At 58.5% G+C, this 12443-nt stretch overlaps 1 protein-coding gene across 1 annotated transcript in view; it reads right to left on the bottom strand.

Moving 5' to 3' along the window:
- Positions 1–11880, bottom strand: part of TFEB (transcription factor EB) — a 47076-nt gene extending 35196 nt beyond the window's left edge. The window contains 1 exon segment of the mRNA XM_058554404.1: positions 11729–11880. The gene's annotated coding sequence lies outside the window, so the exon portion shown is untranslated.
- Positions 11881–12443: the final 563 nt, after the last annotated feature.

Here is a 12443-nt window from a genome sequence, read left to right as displayed (position 1 = left end):
TTACAGAGGAGGAAACTGAGGCACCAAGGGGCTAAGCAACTTCCCAGAATCACACAGGATTCAGACCCAGGTGGATGGCAGGGTGTCTGCTCCCAGTCCCTGATGGGAGTGGGTGTTTACTGCGGCCTGGCCAGCGCCCAGCTAAGCACCTCGTGCCCATCACCTTCTCCCGGGGCCTGAACACAAGCCTGGGAGACAGCAGGGAGGTCGGCAGCGCTTAGTGAGACTGCCCGGGGTCGTGGGGCTCCTCAGAGGAGGAGGCGCTGGCAGCCAGCGCCTCTGACTACTGACTTCATGCGCTTTCCACTCTCCCACGTGCCGTCCCACCCTGAGCCTGGGCAGGGGCCCCTTCCCTGCACCACCTGCCTCCCCAGCCCCACCTGCTCAGTATCGCCCCTACCCCACGACATCCCGGTGCCAGTGCAGCCTGCGGGGCCTCGTCCCCACTCACCCACCTCCCCAAAGACACCACACACACACACACACACACACACACACACACACACACACACACATCCTCATACCTGGGAGCAGGCAGCCCCCTGGAGGGAGGGCCCCTGGAATGCTCAGCTCCTCGGGGGGCCGCAGCCCAGGGCCGTGCCCCTGCCCCAGCGCCGGCCCCAGTTTCCTCATTTCCCCCACGCTGTTTCTCACCCAGCCCCCTGCACCTCGGCCTGAGAGGAAGTTGCACAATCCCCTGGGAGCTGCAAATGTGGCCGAGGATTACTCACAGCGCAGAGGAACTGCACGCCCGGAAGGCCTCTCACACCCACAAGTCTACCCAACACGGACGGCTCCCAGCTCCAACCTCACCCACCCGGGATTCCGGGACACCTACAGAGCCCTTCCCTGCCCCTAGATGGAGCCCCTGGCAGCCCACCACCACCCACATGGCCTGGCCCCACGGGACCCCAGGCCATGCTACCCCCTGCACCGAGATGGAGAGGCACAGAGGGGCAGGAATTGGCAGGAATCCTCCCAGGTCCCGTGTGAGTCGAACCCTAACCCGCACACCCTCCCAGCCCCTCCTGGAGATATGTGCCCTCTTAGCCAGAAGCCCCCCAGTTCACCACTTTCCTGACTGACCACACACCTGCCCCCTCAGCCTCAGGCCTCCCCAGGGCCTCCAGACACCCAGTTCCCAGTCTTACCATAGCCCATCCTGAAAAGGACCCTGAGACCAAGCGTATTCCTATGAAGCTCTGCGAAAATCTGAGTCACCACACAATTTCCACTGGTGGGAAAATAGTCTCGCTACACATGCAATTTCAGAGGTTCCTCAGCTCCCAGAGTACTTCTCTCAACAACCTGTCAGAGAGACTGGACATGTCACTAGTGTTTCTTTCTGGTGGCTAAAGGATTCCCATCTTTGGTAGGTAAATAATAAATACCCCTTGTCAAGAAAGGCTGGCTGTCATTAAGCTGGTATTAGTCATCGACACCTCAAGGCGGATGAGTTTCCTAGGGCCTTTCATGAGAGTATGTTTCAGGAAGGGATAGTGTAGTGGAGGGAAGACCAAGCAGGCCACAGCTCCTGGAGAAGATGCCCCTGAGGTGAGGTGAGCCCCCGAATGGGGAGGTCGGAGAGGACCAGGAAGCTCTGATCACTCTGGGGCCCTCCCTGGGATAGTGACTCTGGAGGGACACAGAGGGTAAGCAGGAGCCTGGCCTAGGTGTGCAGAGCCCTGAGGATGACCGCTGGCTCCCGCGCCTCACTGCCCGGACTTGCAATGGGGCCTCAGATAAGGAGAACGATAAGCACCACTTATCACCCCACACAACCTTGGACTCCCACCCCGCTAAGGACAAAGTCAGAAACGGTTTTGCCTGGGCCCCAGGGCTCCCCAGAGAGCCCCTCATTTCTGCAGCCCTCATCAAAAGGCTGGGCCCTCAGGGTGGCTCCCCCACAGCCCTCTGGGGCCTGGAGCAGCAGGAACTGAGGCCAGGGCTCGCCTGCCGCCTCCAGCTCCGTGGACTGGGAGCCCAGGCCCTCCCCCCCCTGGAAACAACAACCACAGGCCCCTTGGCAGGGATGCTTCCCAAAGGCCTCCACAGCCACCCTCTCCCTGCCCTGACAACAAGCCCCTGAAGGGGAGGGAGCAGCAACCCTTGCTACCGTCATTTCAGATGAGGAGACTGAGGCTGAAGGCACTCAGTGGCTTCCCCAAGGCCAGGCAGCCTGTTCACGGCAAATCTCAGTTTCCTGGCTCTTCCAAGATCAGAGTTTCTCAACCTCAGCACAAGCGACACTCAGGACCAGATAACTCTTTGTTGTGGGACGGTCCTGAGCTTTTCAGGATGTTTAGCAACGTCCCTGGCCTCTACCCACTAGGTGCCAGGAGCATTCCCTGAGCTGTGACAACCGAAAATGTCATCAGACGTTGCCAAATGGCCCCTGGGAGGCAAAATCGCCCCCGTTTGGGAAGCCTAGGAGCCCCTGAAAGATGAGCGTCGGCCAATGCTAAACCAAAGGGTATCTGCTGGGGGTTTTAGAGGCCCCCCGCTCTGCCAGCTGTACCAGGCAGGAGGGCCTGAAGGTGCTAGTGAGGACTCTGGGGGCTCAGGACCCTCTGGGAAGAGGGTCCCCATCGGCAGTCACTTCCACTTGGAGGTCTCCTCCCAAGACCACCTTCCCACCTCCAACCTACAAACCAGCTCCCTCTCTGGCACTCACTATTGCCATTTTGATCACACAGTCCTATGAGTAAAAAGTTTCTAGCACCCCCAATATATGCTTCTTTTCTCATAAATTATTATAAATACCAACACATGAATATATTGTGCACGCCAGCAAATGTATACAAAAATAGATTTATAAAAAAGATGAGAAGGGAGATGAAAATTACACCCATGATAGATACATCCAGATCTTTATGATAGTTAGGTCTTATTCTTGCTTTTTTTTTGAGGAAGATTAGCCCTAAGCTAACATCTGTTGCCAATCCTCCTCTTTTTTGCTGAGGAAGATTGGCCCTGGAGAGACTGTTACACCCTCATCAGCAGGACAGAAATTAAACAGTCCACCAATACCAAGTGGTGGCGAGGATGCGGAGCAACAGGGGCTCTTGGAGCCGCTGATGAGGAGTAAATTGGTACAACCACTTAGCAAAATATTTGCTAAAGTTGAAACAGGCATTGCATACCCTGTGTTCTAGCAATTCCACTCTGGGCTATATATACTCTGGAGAAATGTATGCACCAATGCACCAGGAAGCAATACAAGGATGTCAAGGACGCCAAGAAAGGAGAGCAACCCAAATGTCCATGAGTAGCAGGGTGGATACAAACATGGTAGCAAGTTCATGTGGTGGAATATTATACAGCAATGAAAAGGAACACACTGCAGCTACACACAACAACATGGATGAATCTCACAAGTGGACTGTTGAGTGGAAAAAAATGTGACATAAAAGAACACGTCTAGTGTCATTCCAGTTGTAGTAAATTCAAAATCAGGCAAAACTAAACCACTAAAGGCTGCAAACATAGGTGGTTACATGATTTTTTTAAAAGCAAGGAACTAATTACCATAAAGGTCCGGAGAGTGGTTACCTCTGGGGGAGGGTTATGACCGAGGTGGGGCACAAGCTGATTTTGGAGTGCAGACTACATTCTGTTTCTTCATCTGGGCACTGTTACCTTGATGTTGGCTTTTATAATTATTTTTTACATTATACATATATGTTTATGCTATTTTCAGCAACTATGCTATACTTCGCAACAAAAAGGGAGGGAAAAAGATGAGATACAAATAAATAGAAACAGACATTCTAATACTTTCTTCTCACACCTTGTTTTGAAAACCACTAGAATTAGGCCAAAAAAACTGGATGAGAAACTACAGTGGGTCACAGGTCTGGAGTATCTGGTGATACTCAGGGCCATCTGTGGAGGGACTGCTTCAGCTGGCCCAGCTGCTGGCCGCCCCTCAGCCCACAGGAGCCCTTTTCATCTCCCACCCCTTCCCCAGGGTGTCCCAGCCACCGCATGCCCCTTCCTGGCCAAGGGCAGGGACTACCTGGGGACGCTCACACCCGCCTCACCTGCCCTGGGCCACTCCTCGGGGCCCCTGACAGCAGGGCTTGGAGACTCATGCTAAGAAGGCATTGGGGGAGCAGGGTGGGCCTAGACACCCTCTGAACACACACAAAGAAGGAGGGAGGCGGAGAAAAGAAATTAAAGGGATGGAGAGAAGGGGGACAGAGAGCAGGAAAGAAACATGCACACTGAAGGCCAGTGTCTCAGATGCCGTGGAACTAGATGGAGTCAGGGATGGGGCTTGGGGGCAAAGGAAAGCAGGAGAGAGAAGGTGCTGGAGGGGAGGGCAGTAGACGCACGGCCCCAGGTTCCAGGCCCAAGTCCTGGGGCTCAGCAACCAGCAGGTCCAAAGAGGCCTGAGTCATTGGGCCCAATTTAGCACCACACCCCCCAGGGCCCAGGGCTTCCACGTGGCAGGCGGGCAGCTCAGGGGCCTCCCTGTGGCCTCCCCTCGCACTCAGCAGCCTCTAGTCCTCCTGGAAGGAAGGACTCTGTCCAGGAAGGAGCCTCCTGGGCCTGCAGAGGTGACCGCCGGTGAGAGGACCCAGGGGGCCCAGAGGGCGGGAAGAGGTCTCCGCGCTGGCACCAGCCCTTTGCAAAAACTCTCTCCGGACCAAAGAAGACTGCTCTTCATTGTGAAGGGCCGGCATGGACAGAGACCTCTAGAGCCACTGAGGACGTTATTCTGCGCTGTCTCACATCCCTCGGCCTTGCTCCGTCCTCTGCGGTGACTGAAGGTCCCTGCCGGGCTGTCAGCGCCGAGGGAGGAGCTGTGTTCTTACGCCCACCACCCCCCCCCCCGCCTGCTGGGCCCCCAGGAGCGGGTCCGGCCCGCCTGATGACCCCACTGGTGCTCAAGGCCACGGGGCGCCTGCGCCTCGGTCCCCTCTCCTGGATGACATGGGGGCAGCAGCAGCTGGCCTCCAAGGCCCCCAGTCCCACAGCCCCAGTCAGCCTGCAGCAAAGCCAGCCAGCACCGGGCTGGCAGGGGCAGCTAGAAGTGTACCTGGCCAGCGCAGGGAGGGGACGAGAGGCGGCAGGGGGTGGACAGTATCGCGTGTCACCTCCTGGCCACTCTGCACCCTTCAGGGACTGCAGGCGCTGGGGCAGGTGCTGTCCCCAAACCAATTATAAACAAGGCAGAGGACAGGCTGTGACTTCCCTTGGCAAACAGGAGAAGACAAACTGGGGCCCCACCCCACCGACCCACTGGTAGAACTGGGCGGGGGAGGGGTGCTGGCAAACCCTCTGCCGGGAGGGGCAGCCTGTGAGCTCCACGCCAGCGGAGCGAGGCTGGGCCTGCATCACTGGGGGGCGGAGGGAGGCGGGGAGCGCCTCCTTGTCGAGCTGTGTGCAAGTCCCTGGCTCTCAGAGGGTGACGCTCCTGCAGGGCAGAGGCCACGGGTAAGGCGTTTGTCGTGTCCTCATTTCCGGGCACATGAGGGGGGCTCAATTCACGTTCACCCACTCCCTCCACAGAGACTGACCCAGCAGCCACTACACCAGGCTCTCTTCTAGGCGCTGGGGATACCGCATGGAACGAAGCAGAGCCAACCCCTGCGCTCAGGGGGCTGATGCTGGAGTGTTCCATTCACCTGCTGCCCGGCTCAGACGCCAAGCTCATCCTGCCACCCCCCTGCAGGGCTGAAGGGCCTGCCACCACCTCTTCTCACCACCCACCAGGCTTCACCCCAACTCCCCCAGCTTCCAAGGAAGACTGCACCCCCACAAGCCCACCCAACACTCTGCTGCCCTCAAGGCCCAGGACCTCCTAGACGATGCAGACGCCCCTACCTCCAGCAGTGACCCCACCCGCCCTCCCCACATCTCCAGTCTGGGTGAGGAAAGGAGAAGGGAACAGCTGCTTTTTGTGCGTGTTTTATCATTTTTATTATTAACAAGAAATACAAGGCAAACACTGATCCAACACTTGCCCTCCACGGGGTGGGAAAGTAAAATAACACGAGGGGTCTTTCTACAGCCTCACTTCAGCAAAGTGCAGGGCCGCTGTGGACACCCCCCCATCCCAGTCATGCTGCTCTGGCTCCGGGCGCTTTCGCAGGAGCTTCAGACCCCGCCCCGTGTCCTGTCCGGATGACTCTCAGGCGAGTGCCATCCTTCATGGTCCGCCTCATCCTGCCTTAATCGAGAGAAAATATTTCCTGAGCACTTGTCCCAGAGGGTGGGGCCGAGCACACAAGGCTGGACGGTGGTCAGTGTACCAGGAGGTGGGGAAAGGAGGGCTGACTATACCAGGGACTGTGGGTCACCAGAGGGTCTGAGAGCGGTCCCCGCCCCTGGGGACCTGGCTTCGGAAAGGAGACAAGCCTAAGAGGCCCGAAGCAATCAGAGGCCCAGGAGACAGAATTCTTGCCTGGGTGGCTGCAAAGCAGTAGGTTCTCGAAGTGTGGCCTAGGGACCAGCAGCCTTAGCATCACCTGAGAACTTGTCGGAAGTTCAATTCCAGACCAAATGGAGTTTGCAGACCTACTGATTCCAGACCCACTCAGTCAGAAACCCCCCGGAGCGGGCCCAGCAATCTCTGTTTGGACAATTCCTTCAGGCGATTCTGACACCCACTGAAATTTGAGACCCAGTGTTCTAGAGAACGGGCATCAGATTCATTGAGGGAATTTTTTTTTAATATTGATGCCTAGGCCCCTCCCCCAAGATTCAGACGCAATGGTATTGTTTAAGAGCTTCTAGGTGATCATAATTTCCAGCCAGGGCTGTAGTCAGATGGAACAGTCCCCTGGTCTCCTGGAAAGGTGTGCCTTGATGGACAGAGGATTTGGTTACAGGGAGGGAAGCAGGGAAGGGTGTGGCAGGAGGAGGGACCAGCATGAACAAGGACTGGGAGCAGGGCATGTGGACCATGGGTTTCTGGATAGTCTGTTGGAATCCCTGGATTAATCCTCATGGCATCACATAATACCTCAGGACCCTCTTTGTGGACAGGAGCCAACAAGGAGGCCTGTCCTCAAGGAGGCTGGATGGAGGTGGGGATGGCCAGACTTCATTTCTCCTCCTCCTTCTGCCCACACTTAAGAGCCAGGAAAGAAAACCGGTGATGACTCTGCCTCTTGCTTCTGCCCCTCTCAGCTGCCCTCGGCTCTCACCCACTGCCCCACCACCCCACAGCAAATCACTTCCTGTGGGCACAGTAAGTCCAGATCCTGCCCCATCGCTGGGATTTTTCTCTGCCTTCAGTGACATTGCAGCCAAGGGGATCTGTACCTCTAGTGCAGAGTGGAGGAGGGGCAGGCTGCAGGAGTGCGGGGGAGAGCCACGGGTCACGAGTGGGTAGTAAGCGGCCAGGCCAGATGCTACCCAAGGGACAGAGCAGGAGTGGGAGAGATGCTGCAGGCACTGCCAAGTCCCCTGTGCTATCTTGTTAAATGTGGAGACCAGGCTGGGTGTGGTGCAACAGGGAGTGGTGGGGACTGTGGCCATGCAGTCTGCAAAGCCCCACATAAGGCATTTCATTTGAAGACGTTAGACGCACAGGGGAGAACTGTTTGCAACCCATGGGTCTTTATTTCTTCCCTAGAGCTCTCTATGCCTCTATTTCCTCACTTGAAAATGATAAAGAAAGAAATAAATGAGTTGTAAGACTTAACTATGATAATAGCTAACACTTTTTGAGCATGGCGCTATTCTAAGTCCCGTCCATGCAGCGTGCATTGACGTACTTAGCCCTCACTACAGCACTATTAGGTAGGGGCTACTATAATCCTCGGTTTTCAGGGGTGGAAACAGAAGCACAGCAGGGTTAAGCAGCTGGCCCAGGGTCACACAGCTAGTAAGCGGCAGAGCTGGGATTCCAAGCCAGACAGCCTGGGCCCGGAGCCCACGCTCTCAACAACCCCCTAGCAAGGCTACACGTAGCCCAGTGCCAGATACATGGTGGCTACGGCTATGTCGAAGAAAACCTGGCCAGTCACTCCACCAGAGCCAGCCTTTAGCTACAGCTCTATCGAGGGGACTTGAGCAGCTCCCCAGCCCCTGCACCCCGCACTGCACGTCTCTCTCTTTCTGAAGCCTCTCCTGTCCAGGTGCCTTTGCCAAAGATCTGTAGAAGGTTCTCGTCGAAGGGAACCCCAAAGATAATCTAGGTTCACAGATATGGAAACTGAGGCTGAGAGGAGCAGGGCCCTGTCAGAGGCAGCGTGGGGTGCCCTATGTTCTCCTCATGTTTTGCTGTGTCTCATCTCCACCCAATTGTCCCCACAGCCTCTTCTCCACATCCGATTAAACAAGGTAACATTTGAGGTTTCCAAGGAGACCCAGGAAGCCTGGTCTGAACCATCTCCTCCTCGGGCTAGTCAGGAGAGTGCTCGCCAGGGTCCTTTGCTCACCTGTGTCTGCAGCTCAGAAGAACACCCCAAACATGGGGGCCTCAGCAAGTTCCCACCCCTGCTCAGAGCAGGAGACCCTGAATGGGGAAAGAAGGTTCCCAGACCACACACCTCCACCTTCTAAGAAAGAACCCCTGAGAAAACCTGCAGTGGGCTTCTTTAGGGACTGAGAACATGGATCTCGGAGTCAGTTGCGCCTGGTTAGAATCCCTACCACTTCCAGCCTGTGTGACTTCAGGCAACTTGCTTAACTTCTCTGAATCAGTACAATGAAAATAATAATTTCTGCCTCATTCTAAAGAATAAATACACAATAAATGTTGGCAACTATTGTTTATAACTGAATTTTATTATAATATTGTGCTATTATAGCATGAAGAGAATAGATGAATATTTTATTAATATGCTCTCGTGTTATTGCTATACTCCCATAGACACACATATACATAATTCATCTATACACACGTACCTAGATACCTACAATCTCATAACCATGCACACAAACTCCCATCGGGTACACACACCGCACACCAACACACAGGGCAACACCACGGTCTCACCCTGTACCAGCCCTGCTCCACCCTGAAGGCTCACGACAGCCTGTGAGGTGTACGCATTTTTATCTCCCTCTTTTCAGATGAGGGTGCACACATTACATGCAGATACGCTCACTCTATCCTAGGCTGTGGACACTTCTGGCAGCTCTGGAAATCTTGACCTGCCTCCCTCTGTATCAGAGGGGGCCAACCCAATGTCCACGGTCATCTCCAGGGCAGCCCCACACCCGTCCCCAGTGCCGACCGCCCCCCATCCCCAGGACAAAGGCCCAACCTGGCTTTCGTGCCAGCTGCAGTCGGGGAAACCCCTGCTGCTGCGGGCAGAGACCCAGCTGACTTTGAAAAGGAAGAGACAGAAGCCAGGGGGTGGCTGGGCCACTCCCCGTGGGGGCAGGTGCTAAGTAACTCTATAAACTCCTAATGATGCAATTACAGCCATAAACAGGGCCCTGGAGGGATCAGGGCCTGAAGCCAGACCCTCAAAGGACAGCCCTGCCTGAAGGGTGGGAGGTCCCTCCCACCTACTTTCCAACTGAGAGGCTGAAAGGGGGGCCTGACTGGCAATGGGGGTGGGCACTGGGTATCCGCACATCCCAGGACCCCGGAGGGGCTCCTGCCTGCCCTGGCCCACCCCCTGTGAGTCACCAGCCATCAGCCTTCAGAAGCCCCACTGGCTCTCCCTGGACTCAGTGTTGACTTGAAACGTCCCCTGCCCCAAGCCCTGCACCCCATCAATGGGACCTGGAACCAGGAGACCTGGGTTCCCATCTGGCTGCACCTCACAGAGCTGAGCTGAGGATGAAATAGCACTGCAGCTGTGACAGGCCTTGTAAACTGTAAGCAATGTTGGCTCCTCCCCTGGAGAAGCAGAGTTAGAGTCACCCAAACAGCCCCACATGTACACTCTCTGGTTCCCGCTCGCCCATCTCAGCAGCCAGGAGGCAGGCAGAAGGAAGGGGGCCAAGTGAATTACTATGTTTCCCACCGCTGGGGAAACTGAGGCATGGTACAAGCCTACAGGCAGACTACCACGCAGGGCTCTCAAAGCAGCCAGCCCTTCCCCTTCCACTGCCTCTGTGACCAGCTATTGCTGGCTGTCTCTCTCCCAGACTGTGATCTGCCTGCCCCAGGGCCTGGGGGCTGTCTCCTAGACTGCGCATAGAGAAGGCCTCAGAGGGAATCGGCCAAGGAACCAAGAACTGCGTCCTGATCTATAGGACACCAGAGACCAGCCCCCTCCCCCACCTCCATCCCGTTGGCCAAGAGCACCAGGTCTTGGGCTAGTGGAATCTCGGACAGGGTGGGTGCAGGGGCCTGAGCCCACATCCCAGAGGTGTCACTGAGCGCCCGGCCCCGGCCTTGACCCCTTCCCTGGTAGACTAAGCACCCCCTCACTCAGGGTGGGAGGCGGGAGCTAAGCGGTAACTAACTGACACTTCCCAGCACTGCGCTCAAATTTAGTCGAGAGACTGTCGGCGAAGAACCGTCCCCAGAACAGACAGGCGAGCGGACGACGGCTGCAGTTGACGGGGGATCGGGGGAGGACTCCGCGGTGAGGGGCTGGGAAGGCCCGGGAAGCGGGGAGCCCTGGGCAGTGCGGGCGCTCGCGCAGACGAGGCCCGCCCCGGGTGCCCTCCCTTCCTCCCCCCCTCTCCCCTCCCCCTGGGCGCGAGGCCGGGGCGCGCCGGGCGGCTGCGGCGCGAACCTGCTCTCACAACCCGGAGCAGCTAGGGGCAGCCGTGCGTGAAGCCAGAGCCCCGGGCCGGGAGGGGGCCCGAGGGGCGGGGACCCAGCTGGCATGGGCCCGCTCCCTTCGAGGAGGCGAGCGCACGCGCTGCGGCCAATAGATGGCCCGGGAATGGGGAGGGGGAGAAGAAGGAGCGCCGATTCGCGGGGCGGGACAGCCTGGGGTTGGGCGGCGCGGACTCAGGGAACAGGGGGAAGGGGGCGTGTTTTCTGGATTTGGGACCCAGACGGTGGGGGACACTCGGGGGGCAGGAAGATGGCTGAGAGCTCCAGGGAAAGCAGGAAGAGGGACTCGTGGAGGGTGAGCTCTGAGGTTCCCTAAGGTCGTGGAATAATGCAAGGGGAAGAAAAAGACTGCGCTTAGGGATACCCGGGGACGCGGGCAGAGGCGGCTGCTTCAGGAGACCGAGGGGGAGGAACGGACGGGAAGGGAGGGAGGGATGGTACTTCCACCCGCCCCCCCTCCAGCAGCCCAGCCCCCGGGGCGTGGCGCCGCTCCGGCCCTCCCACTCCCCCGGACCATCCAGGCAGGGCCTGGCCCGGCCGGACTCGGCCCCCGCACACCTCCCCTACCTCCGGCGCCCTCCCCCGCACCTCCCGCCCCGGCCGCGTCCGGTGGAGAAGAAGTGGGCGCAGGGCCCACACGTCCCTCAAACTTCTTGCAAGTACACTCCCACGCCTCCCGCCCCTTCGACTCCCCGCTCCCGGCCGGGAAGGCCCATGCCCGCCCCGGCCCCTCCCGCCTGGTTACATAAGGTCGCAGAGAAGCCGCCCCCGGCCCCGGCCCGAAGGGAGAGGCCCGAGGGGCTCCCGGACTCGGCGGGCAGCGCCGCTCGGGCCACGCGCCGGGCGTCTCGGGCTAGACGGACAGCAGGGCGGGTGCCGGCGCGGCGCACAGGGTCCCACTCCCCTCTCCAGCCGGCACCCCCACCCACCCACCTGTCTCCTGGACCCACGGGATGGGGGCGGGGGAGCCTGGGCGGGGGATCCGGGCCCTCCGCGCACCCCTTGTCCCCCAGCCCCGCTCACCTAGCTCTGAAGGTCAATCCGTCCGCCGCCCGCGCCCCGCGGCTCCAGCAACTTGTCCCAAGTTCAGGTGTCCGGCCCGCGAGCTGCGCCTGCCGCCCCCTCCCGGGCTTCTCCGGCTCCGCGCCACCAGGGAGGCCCGCCCCGTCCGCCCTTCCCGCTGCCGTCGGCGCCGCCGCTCCCTACGTCCAACCCGCGGCCGCCGTCTCTGCTGTCACCGAGCCCCGCGCCCGGCGCCCGGGCTCCCGCTGTCACTCCGCACCCACTTCCCGCCGCGCCCGGCAGAGGGCAGCACCCATCCCCGCGGCTCCGCCCCGCCCCGCCCCGCCCCGCCCCGCCGCTCGGCGTCCTGCCGCGGTGCCCGCTGGGAAGCGTAGTCCTCGCTGCGGCTCTGCCACGCACGCCGGGATTTGTAGTCCCGCTATGTGGGCCGAGCCCTGCAAACAAGGACTTGGAGTTGAAGTTGGAACCTTTGTTCCAATTCGTTGGTGTCCCTTTTTCAAGTTTTCTTTCTCTTCTCAGGCATTGATGTCCTGAATCAGAGCTCACTATGATACACCCTGTGGCCTGCCTGACCCCAAGGATAGGCCTGCAGTAGGCTGCTTTTCCCAGAGTCTGGAAAAGATGTAGGGTCCCAGATGGTGTGCTGTTGCCATAGAAACTGCTCCGTGGCAAACCTCTTTCCCTCCTGGGTTAGAGTAGGGTTCCAGACCTGGAT

Source organism: Diceros bicornis, chromosome 14 (assembly GCF_020826845.1).
Source record: "Diceros bicornis minor isolate mBicDic1 chromosome 14, mDicBic1.mat.cur, whole genome shotgun sequence".
In the NCBI taxonomy this organism is placed as follows: Eukaryota; Metazoa; Chordata; class Mammalia; order Perissodactyla; family Rhinocerotidae; genus Diceros; species Diceros bicornis.
This window is presented reverse-complemented; position numbering and strand designations above follow the sequence as displayed.